The sequence below is a fragment of the Stenella coeruleoalba genome (genome assembly GCF_951394435.1).
Source record: "Stenella coeruleoalba genome assembly, contig: scaffold_75, whole genome shotgun sequence".
Classification (NCBI taxonomy): domain Eukaryota; kingdom Metazoa; phylum Chordata; class Mammalia; order Artiodactyla; family Delphinidae; genus Stenella; species Stenella coeruleoalba.
Window position 1 is genome coordinate 45,001 of NW_027646298.1, and position 10,000 is coordinate 55,000.

Sequence of the window (10,000 nt, forward strand, 5' to 3'; positions counted from 1 at the left end):
GGTATAGTTGTGGTGTCAACAGAGGTAAAGTTAATCTTTTACTCCCGAGAGCCTCGTATGTGTGTGGGGGGGGGGGGTGTGGGTGTGGGTGTGGGTGGGTGTGCGGGTGTGTGTCTGAGACTCAGGCCCCCAGGGCCTCTGTTCTTTAGCTGGCAAGGCCTGTTTGGCCCTAGGCCACTCCCCAGTCCTTTTCCAAAATGTCTGTAGGTCTGTCTCATGCGTGCGTACGTACGTACGTACGTACGTACGTACGTACGTACGTACCTACCTACCTACCTACCTACCTACCTACCTAGAGATCGACATGACCAGAGATTTCATAGCTTTCATTTAAAAACTTTTAGTCAGCCACGAAGCAGGTAGTACAATCGAAAATTCGCTCTCTTGCTTATTTATAAAGAACCGTTGGAATAGGTGACGTTTATTTCCTCCGATGGCTAAGGCTTTTTATTATCTGTGGGGAAAGACTTTTAAGATTCGTGTTGGTCCCGAAGGAGACGGCGAATTAGTGTTTGGGTGAGGGAGCCCTTCCACCGGTTTGTATTCTTAAAGAGACCACTTCCCCCTCCCCTCCCCCGTTGTTATTTTTTGGGGTTTTTTGTTTGTTTGTTTGTTTCCGTTTTGGTTTTTCTGTTTTTTCTTTCTTTTTTTTTTTTTTTTTTTCCTTCCCTTTGGTTTCAGGGTCTACCTCATTCAGTCCACTGGCCTTAGTCTCAGTCAGGCCATCGCAGGCTGTGTTCACATTTCGGAGGCGGTAGAGATGTGCAAGATCAAGACAGTTCACCCAGAGAACTGGGCGGCGGGTGCCTTGCTGACATCGAAAAGCTGATCTGCTCATCATGCAGTTCCATTTCCCCTCGTCGTCCTCCTCGTCCTCCTCGTCCTCCTCGTCCTCCTCCTCCACCTCGTCCCCGTCCTCGTCCTCCTCCTCGTCGTCCTCTTCCTCGTCCTCCTCCACCTCGTCCTCGTCCTCGTCCTCGTCCTCGTCCTCGTCCTCCTCCTCCTCCTCCTCCTCCTCCTCCTCCTCCTCCTGTGTGCTTCTTTCTGTCAAGGAGAAGATTTCCAACTCAAATGCAGACCAAAAGATTTCTAGGTTCCAAAACTTCAGGGTTCCATGGATCATGGTGTCCAAAATCTGCACAGGGTCTTCAATAACGGCCCTCGTTCTCAGCGCACACAAGTCAACCCCAGACCAAGGCACCCTAAGGGCAAAAACCCTCCAAGGTTTCTCCCATTAGACCCCGAACATCAGCACACACCCCCTCCCCCGGTTTCTATTTCGTATCGCGTGCGCTCAGGCAGACGGCAAACACATCGATCGATCATTTTCCTTTAGCGTGTTTCATGAACGTCGCACTGGCCGAAGAAACCTAGGTGTGTCAAAGCTCATCCCTGCGTAAAAGGCTTTGGCTTCTCCGTGAAGGGGTCGAGCCGAGGGACCCAGGCCCCTCTGTCAACTTTTCACCGGATTCATTGGCCTCACTCTTGTCCCAAGCGACGGCTGGTCAGATTTCTCATGGTCATTTTTTGCCTTCTGGCTTTAGCAAGGGTCTTCAACTGGGGTAAAAAGAGCAGGCTTGCTTGGGGCGCTTTCATGGTGGGGAGGAGGGGGTGGTGGCCCATAGAGGTAGGTCCCTTCGATTCACCCCATCTCAGGTAGTGCCCTATGCAAAACGTTTGCTTTCATACCATCAGGATCCTACCTTTGGAGAGTTTCCCTGCCTTAAACGTCCTCTGCCCTCCGCCTATTCATCCACCATCCACCACCACCCCGCTGACCTGTTCATCCCGTCCATGGTTTTTCTCTTCCGAGAAAGCATGTTACCTACGGCTCGTCCCCAGGCTACGTACGTGTCCATTCACCTCCTGAAAGACATGTCTCGGTCACCTCCGAGAGAGTTCTTGGCAGTGAGGAATAAAACCGCCACTGTCAAGGTCCGCGTGCAGGTTTCTGCGTGGACCTCAGCCGTTCGACTCCCCGCATCACCTCGGGTCCATTCATAGCAAGGAGTCCTCCGAGGGCCGGGTCTTATGGTGAGAGTGTGTTTGGCTGTGAAAAACACCACCCCTGTTCACAGAGTTCCCAAAAACGGGGGGGTGGGGGGTTGGGGGGTTGGGGTGGGGGTCGGGGTGGAGCTGAGGAGGGCACGGCACGTCAGCATACCGAAGCGTCCGGAACCCCGAGGAGGCGGGCAAGGAAGGAAGATGTCCCCGGGACAAAACCTTCCCTCCCCGTCCTTAGGGTCGATGGCTGGACCTGAGAATTCCATGGACACGAGACGGATTTATGAAACCAGAATTCCAAGAAAGGGGACCTGGCTGGCCGAGACCCCAAAATGAGTCTCTTTGGGGTTTGTTAGGGCGGCAGGCCAGGAGACACCCGCCGTGTTCCACCCGACTCCCAAATGGGGCGAGTTTATCGAAGAAAAAAAAAAAAAGCCAAACCAAAAGCAAACACACACGCAGACAGAAACCCCACCAAACACACACACACACACACACACACACACACACACACACACACACACACACACACACACACACACACAACTCTGGGTGCGCTATCTGTTGTCCATGATTTCCCGTGCCTTTTGGACATGGCTGATAGAGATGGACATGAAACGGCAGGACAGCAAGCTGGCATGTCGGCCGGCCTAGAGAAGGTTCCCGAGTGAAATATCAGAACCAGGGCGGGATGGGGATGGGGGGCGCAGAGAGAGGCGGGGAAGGGGGGCCCACGTCACCTGGGAGAGAAGCGGGGGGAGGGGGGCGCTGACCGACCTCGGTTCACCCCGTCCCCCTCCGGCCGAGAACCTGCCTTCGCTTCCTGCCCTCAGGTGTGTGAGAGGAGCAGGTTTCTTTCCCATAACTACCAACACATCATTTCAGTCTTGTTTGTGGGTTTCTTTTTGTGTGTTCGTTTTCTGGACGAGGCCAAAGAACCCTTCCAGTGAGTGGAGGCGTGTGTACAAAGGAGGATCTGACAGGACGGGAGGGTGCGGGTCAGTCCCTGTGCCAAGAAACCCAGAGAATCTGTCGTAGCTGAGGCTCGGGCCTTTTGCAGAAATAGGCCAAGAGAGTTCAGAGTTGATCCTTCACTGCCAAACAATCATCACAGCAGTTTCCTGGAAGGGATTGTGTTGCAGGAGCCAGCGTGGTGGCCCTCAGGCCTCAGGCCTCAGGCCTCAGCCCGGCAGGCAGGCAGGCAGGCAGGCAGGCAGGCAGGCAGGCAGCGGCTATTGTCTGTTGGTCCCGCCCCCACCCCCACCCCCACCCCCGTTCCTTCTCCAGAGCTCCTTCCTAAGTCCCCTGGACTGACCTTTGCCAGGAGCGGGGGAGGGGAGGGGAGGTCCGGACGATTCATTCGGCAGGGCCTCGTTCAATCGCTCCATTCAAATGCAGAAAGCTCTCCGGTCAAGTCGGAGCCTTTGACTTTGCCTCGAGCTTCTCTTTAATGAATGGCTTTGTCTTTTTTCTTTCCCCAATTTCCCCACCCTTAGGCTGTCCCCTCCAAACTGCAGGGAGGGAAGGAGGGAGAGAGGTAAGGGATGGGAGGAGGTTGTGTGAGAATCAAGCCTTTTTTTCCAGGCAAAAGATGTCCCCTCCTTTTCCTAACCCAGGAAACCCCACTACACCATTTGAGAATCATGGACATGCATGGAAGCAGATGTCTTCACTTGAGATCTTCCTCCGCAGGAGGACAGAAAGGCGGGCCAGTGTGTCCCTCTTGTGCTGGCCGGTTCTTAAGTCACTTGAATTCAAAATAATCAATAGAGCATGGAGGCAGATTTTGGGGCGGCCTACTCTGGAGCCCAAGAGTTCCCTCCTCTGAAAGTTCCTTGGAACATATTAAAGCTGAGCTGGTGACTCGTGTGTGTAGGGGTCTGTGTGTGTGTGTGTGTGTGTGTGTGTGTGTGTGTGTGTGTGTGTGAGTGAGTGAGTGAGTGAGTGAGTGAGTGAGTGAAGGAGATTTCTAGATGTCAGGGTCGAAGCAACTTTAGAAGTCTGAAACACCTCTGATGATGTGGTCGGGTGTTTGGTTCAAATTTCGGAGTGGCTCTCAAAGAAACAGGCACGAGGATTGTTTCCATAGGAGCCGTTGTGGCCGTTTCGTCAAGTTCTCTAGCTTCCGTTTGCAGAGCTTCAGGCAAAGGGCCATTTTAGTTCTCAGTGAGGCCAAGTCAAAAGGGTGGGAGAAAATGGCAAACGTTCATGGGGAGAGTCGTAGCCAGATATTGGAGGGAACTCAAAAAACTTCGGGATGCAGTCCAGTTTTCAGGTTAAGAACAACACCCTAAGGGAAACGAGTAGCTCCAGAACTTCATATCCACAAGTGAGTATCCCCGTTTTATGGAAACATAATTTTGGCCTCCAAGTAACGTATGCAAATAACTCGGTTGCCAAGGAAATAAGAAGCCTCACTGAGAGTTTCTGAATTAAGGAAGGTAGGGAGAAAAAGATCAGTGATTCCATCCTGCTGACAGAGGTATAAGTTACCAAATGGATGTCCATCTTTAAAAAGAAAAAAAAAAGAAAAAAGAGAAAAGAAAATTGGGTTTTGTTGGTTTGTTTTTGTTTTTCCTTGTATCTGGAAAACAAAAGATTGAAGAATCAGTCCTAATCCCTCTGTCTCTCTGTCTCTTGTTTCTCTCTGTCTCTCTCTGTCTCAGTGTCTCTGTCTCTGTCTGTCTCTGTCTCTGTGTCTCTCTCTCTCTCTCTCTCTCTCTCTCTCTCTCTCTCTCTCCTCTCTCTCTCTCTCTCTCCATATATACATATACATATATACATACATACATGTATATACATATACCTACATACGTACGTGTGTGTGTGTGTGTGTATATATATATATATATATATATATATATATATATATATATATATATAAAGGTATTTTACGTAGGGTTTTTTTTTTTTTCAGATTCTTTTCTCTCATAGGCTTATTACAAAGTATTGAGTAGAGTTTCCTGTGCTATATAGTAGGAGGCGCTTGCTTGTTGATTACCGATTTTATGTACAGTCATGTGTACATGTTCATCCCAACCCCCTAAGTTATCCCCCGCTTCCCCAATCCGTCCTACTTTACACAAGTAGTCATACACATTATCATCCTGTTCATCAGTTCATTCAATCCCGTGTAAGTCATCCTTGTTCTCCTTGGAGTCCAGTCTTTCCATCGGTTCTGCCGACCTTGCCTGATGATCGAGCGTGACTGGACGAGTGACGGTTCCAAAAAGTTTGCAAGAGCTTCTGTGAAGGATTGTAGGATTTGCCCAGCGAAGCGGGTGCCGTGATCTGATCACAGGGGAGGCTGTGGAAGGTAGACCCCAAGTGGCAAACACATTTTGTTTTTTTAACAGTCTCTGTGCCACGGTGAGGACATCAGGCTTGCAGTGAGTGAGGGAAGACTTCAACCCACACGGAAGACATACCTACGGCCACAAGAATGTTTGGATGACCCCTACTAAGTGGCAGTGGAATGAAGTCCAGTGGCTGGGGTTCAGAGGGTCCAGAGAGAGGAGGTTTTCTTTCCAGAGAGAAAAATAGCTCCCCACCCCCCCCTCCAGGGTTACAAGCATGACAGGTCAGACGTTGCCGGTAGACTGTAGAAATCTTCCCGCCAATGTCTATGTACAATTGGGGTCATCTTCAAGGCACCATGGGTGGCTGAAGGAATGCAAGGTGGGGGGGTGGGGGTGGGGGAGGGGGGAGGTTGGCCAGGGAGTAACCAACCGGCCGGGCCGCCGTCTCCCGTCTGCCATAGCCCCGGCCGGCTGTTGACAGGACAGAATGGACTCGATCCACGTGTGCCCCGCCACCCCCACCACCTTTCAACAGGCTGTTGTTGCTGCCTTGGCGTGAACGTCGGTTAGAACACCTCCCTGATACTGGGTTCCGTCCCTTTCGTGTGAGCCTCCATTTTGACGACGACAGACAACCCTTTATGCCAGGACAGAGAAGACTTCCAGGAAGAAACATCCCATCATGTCTGGAACAGTTAGAACACATCGGTGTACAGACACAAGCCAAAGTAGACTTCACGTTGTTCCTTCCTCTTTGACGACGCTTCCCGTGTCATCGAAGCTCTCCAAGAAACGTACTCAGTTTCATCTCTCTCGTTTCTCAGGAGAGAGAACACATTTTTGGGCCATTTCGAGGGCCCTCTCCTCCTGCATCCTAACTCAAAGTGCGTTCTAAGTCCAAAGGACTTCACCTGTCCTTCAACCGGGGGGCAAGTGTGTCCAAAATATCCAAAAGGTTGTAAAGCACTTAATCGGATATAGGTCACTGTGAAACAGTGCTTCGCTAGCCAGGTCACCGACGTCCCAAGGAGAGACTTGCTAGGCAGAGAGAGAAGCTTCTTCTTCAGTTCCGAGCCACACCTGGTTCTTTGAATCTCGAGAGGACTAAGCTGATGTGAGTCCTCCGAGACCTGATAACGGCAACCTAGAAAATAAGTGATGACTTTTGACAAGGCATAAGCTTTTCTTTCTTGCTTCCCTTTCCTTCCTTCCTTCCTTCCTTCCTTCCTTCCTTCCTTCCTTCCTTCCTTCCTTCCTTCCTTCCTTCCTTCCTTCCTTTTCTCTCTCTCTCTCTCTCTCTCTCTCTCTCTCTCTCTCTCTTTCTTTCCTTCCTTCTCTCCTTAAAGATAAAGGAAGAAACCTTTCCTAATCTAATCTAATCTCTCATGATGGACAGAGCAGACTGATGAAAGAAAAACCCAAACCCTAAACCCAAACCTTGTCCTTTTAACATAGAGAGACAACTAAATTCTATTTTTGCACTTGTTTCACGTTGATACGAAAACTCATTTCTGTCCTTGAATCCATCCTCATCTTATCCAGTCAGTCCTGACCACGGATCCGATTCCTTTCCAAAGACCATTTTCTTCACACACCTTTTCCAATCGTCTGTGCCCATTTTTAGCCTGTCCCTCGTTTTCTTTCTTTTCCATTGAGAAGTGACCACCTTTAGGACTAAAATCTCTTTCTCTTTCCCCCAAACATTATCTGCATATCTTCTACTTTGCCTCCCCACTCCCCCAAAAAAGTCCTCTTCCTACCATGAGGATGGCGACATCAGGTAGCTTGGACCACACACGTTCCGTTCCTTCTTTGGAATGCCTCGTCCTTGGACACTGTCTGTTTTTTGTTTTTTGTTTTTTGTTTTTTTTTTTTTTTTTTTTTTTTTTCCCTTCAGTCAGTCAGTGAAAGTAAGGAAGCCAACCACAGTGAACAGTGTGAACATGGAATACTTTGTAGAAGTCTAGGCTCCTACCGAGTACACTCTTTCCCTAAAGCACAAGATCTATCTAGGCATGGAACCAAACATGCTCAGTCTCTCCTCCGTAAAAGGTCCAAAGCAGGGAGACCCTTAGACTTGTGGAGCCATGAACATTTCAGTATTTTATCTTATGTGGAGGTGATGTAGACACTCGCTGAGATTTCACCCCGCCAATGGCACTTAGCCAACCTCTAAGCCTAGAGATGACCAGAGATGTTGGAAAGTCTTGAAGTCGGCCTATGGAAAACAATCATTGGGGGGAGAGTTCCCCTTAAACATTCTTATCTCGTTAACACCTATGCCCTCTATTCGTTATGAGCAGTCCTACTTAGATGATTCGTGAACATTTCATGAGACGTGAGGGCGGTTCAGTTCGTCATGATGGCTACACCTCCCGCCCCCCTCCCCTTTCACGTGAGAGATTTTCTTCCTGATTTCAGAGGGGAGAAGTAAAAGAGAGTCAGAGTGTCCCTCTCGTGGTGTTGTCAGTCTAATTCCAAAACTTCTCTATGCCACGGAGGCACGTTTGGGGGCGGCCTACTCAGGGCCCCAAGACTTTCAAAGTCAAACTCAAGGAGGACGTAAATGTACTTCATGCCACCGAACCCGAACCCGAACCGGTGAACCCGATGGCTTACTAGGAGATGACGTGTCATTGGCCCACCTATTTAAGACACGGAACCAGACACCCTCTCCTCGATGACTCGGAGTAAGTGAGTTCCTGGGGGTGGGGTGGGGTGGGGTGGGGTGGGGTGGGGTGGGGAGGGTGTCTGTCGGAGAGGGTCCTCTGCTCCAGGTGGGTCCATAAGCACTGCACATGACAGTAGGTGTACATGGTGTTCTTGGGAAGGAAAGGCAGGGAGAATTTTATTTTGCAAAGCTTATCTTCTCACAGCATTTACACTATGAACGATGATGCAACTTCACTGGGGGCGTGCGGGGGCAGTGAAGGCCAGGGAGCCTGGCAACATAGAAGAGCCACGGAGGCTGGCTGTGTGTGACCCCAAGGATGTCCGGCGACTCCTCTCACTTGGGGTGGGGGGTGGGGGGCGGGGGTGGAAGCGGGGGGCGAGATTCCTGTGTGTCTGTCTGCATTCATCAGTCGTGGGAGAGGAAAAACGACGTTCCCTCGACGATCCTTCTGAGTTCTTGCCTGAGAGGCCCCTGTCCCCAAAAGACAGCTCGAGAAGAGAGCGACCCACGGCTGAGGAACGCGTGCACCGTGACCCCCACGCAGGAGAAGCCCAAGCCAGGAGTCACTCGAAAGGGCGGGCTCTGAGCTTGAGCTTCTTCTCGAGGAAGATCTTGGTCCTCCTCTCAGGTCAGGAAGAAGAGGGAGAGGCAGAGCGGCAGAGCGTCCTCGTCGCCCACCCGTCGTTTCTGAAGCGCCTTCCATTCGAACTCATCTGTGTGCCAAAGCGGTCCATTTCGGGGTGCCCTATTCCGGTTCCCTCCCCGCACGGAGAAACATGTTCTGTCCCGATTCACTGAAATGCTCCCAAAGGGCCTTGGTGTGAGGCAGTGGACCTATGCCCATCCTGCCTCCCCTTCAAATCATTTCTACCGATACAGAAGAAGAGACACCACCCCCACCCACCATGGCCTGCCAAAGGCAGTGCAGCAGCTATCCCTGTGGGAGTGGGATCCGGTAGCACGCGAACATCAGTCCAACATCCCTTCCATCTCCATGAGTTCTCATGGAAAATGAGGATGCCCCATGACCGGGGATGGGGGGGAGTGGGGACGGGTGAGGGAGAGGGAGACAGAAAATGAGGAAGGGAGAAAGTGGAGGAGAGGCCAGGAGAGGGAGAGAGAGGAAAAAGAGAGAGGGAGGGAGGGAGGGAGGGAGGGAGGGAGGGAGGGAGGGAGGGAGGCAGAGAGAGACAGGGAGGCAGAGAGAGACAGGGAGGGAGAGACGGGGGGGGGGGGTGGAGAGAGACAGAGACAGAGAGACAGAGACAGAGAGAGACGAGAGGCAGAGAGACAGAGAGGGAGACAGAGAGAAAGAAAGAGAGGAGGCGGGAAGAAAGAGATAAAGTGGGGGAGGAAGAGCAGGGGTGGGGGAGAGCGCGAGAGCGAGAGCGAGGGCGAGAGCGAGAGCGAGGGCGAGAGCGAGAGCGAGGGCGAGAGCGAGAGCGAGGGCGAGAGCGAGAGCGAGCGCGCGCGCGCGCGCGAGAAAGAGAGAGAGAGAGAGAGAGAGAGAGAGAGAGAGCAAGAGAGAGAGAGAGAGAGAGAGAGAGCAAGAGAGAGAGAGAGAGAGAGAGAGAGAGAGAGAGAGAGAGAGAGAGAGAGAGAGAGAGAGAGAGAGAGAGAGAGAGAGGGACCGGGAGAAAGAAAGAGACAGAGAGCGAGTGGCAGAGACAGAGACAGAGGCGGAGAGTGAGCGACAGGGAGCCAGGTAAAGGAAGGACACAGTGCTTGGGTATCTTCTGAGTGTTCGCACGTGTTTTCTGAGCTATGGAGATCAACATCAGTCCCATGAGAAGAAGAGAATGTGCCAGCCCCAGCCAGCACTGCTTGTCTTTTTGCAGAGATGAGAGTTTTCTAAGTTCGGGGCCCCCAGTGAGGGAAGCCGCCCCTTGTGTTCTGCCCGTGACCCTGATCGGGATGGATGGAGGACGAGGCGACGTGGTTGGGGCTTTCCCCCCTCCCCGCAACCCCCCCCCCCCAAGTCGGGAACCTCTCTTTCTACCTCTTTGCACCCTCCATTCATTCT

At 51.7% G+C, this 10,000-nt stretch overlaps 1 protein-coding gene across 2 annotated transcripts in view; it reads right to left on the reverse strand.

Moving 5' to 3' along the window:
- Nucleotides 1-10,000, reverse strand: part of LOC307181189 (uncharacterized protein) — a 37,061-nt gene that overhangs the window by 26,137 nt on the left and 924 nt on the right. The window lies entirely within an intron of this gene.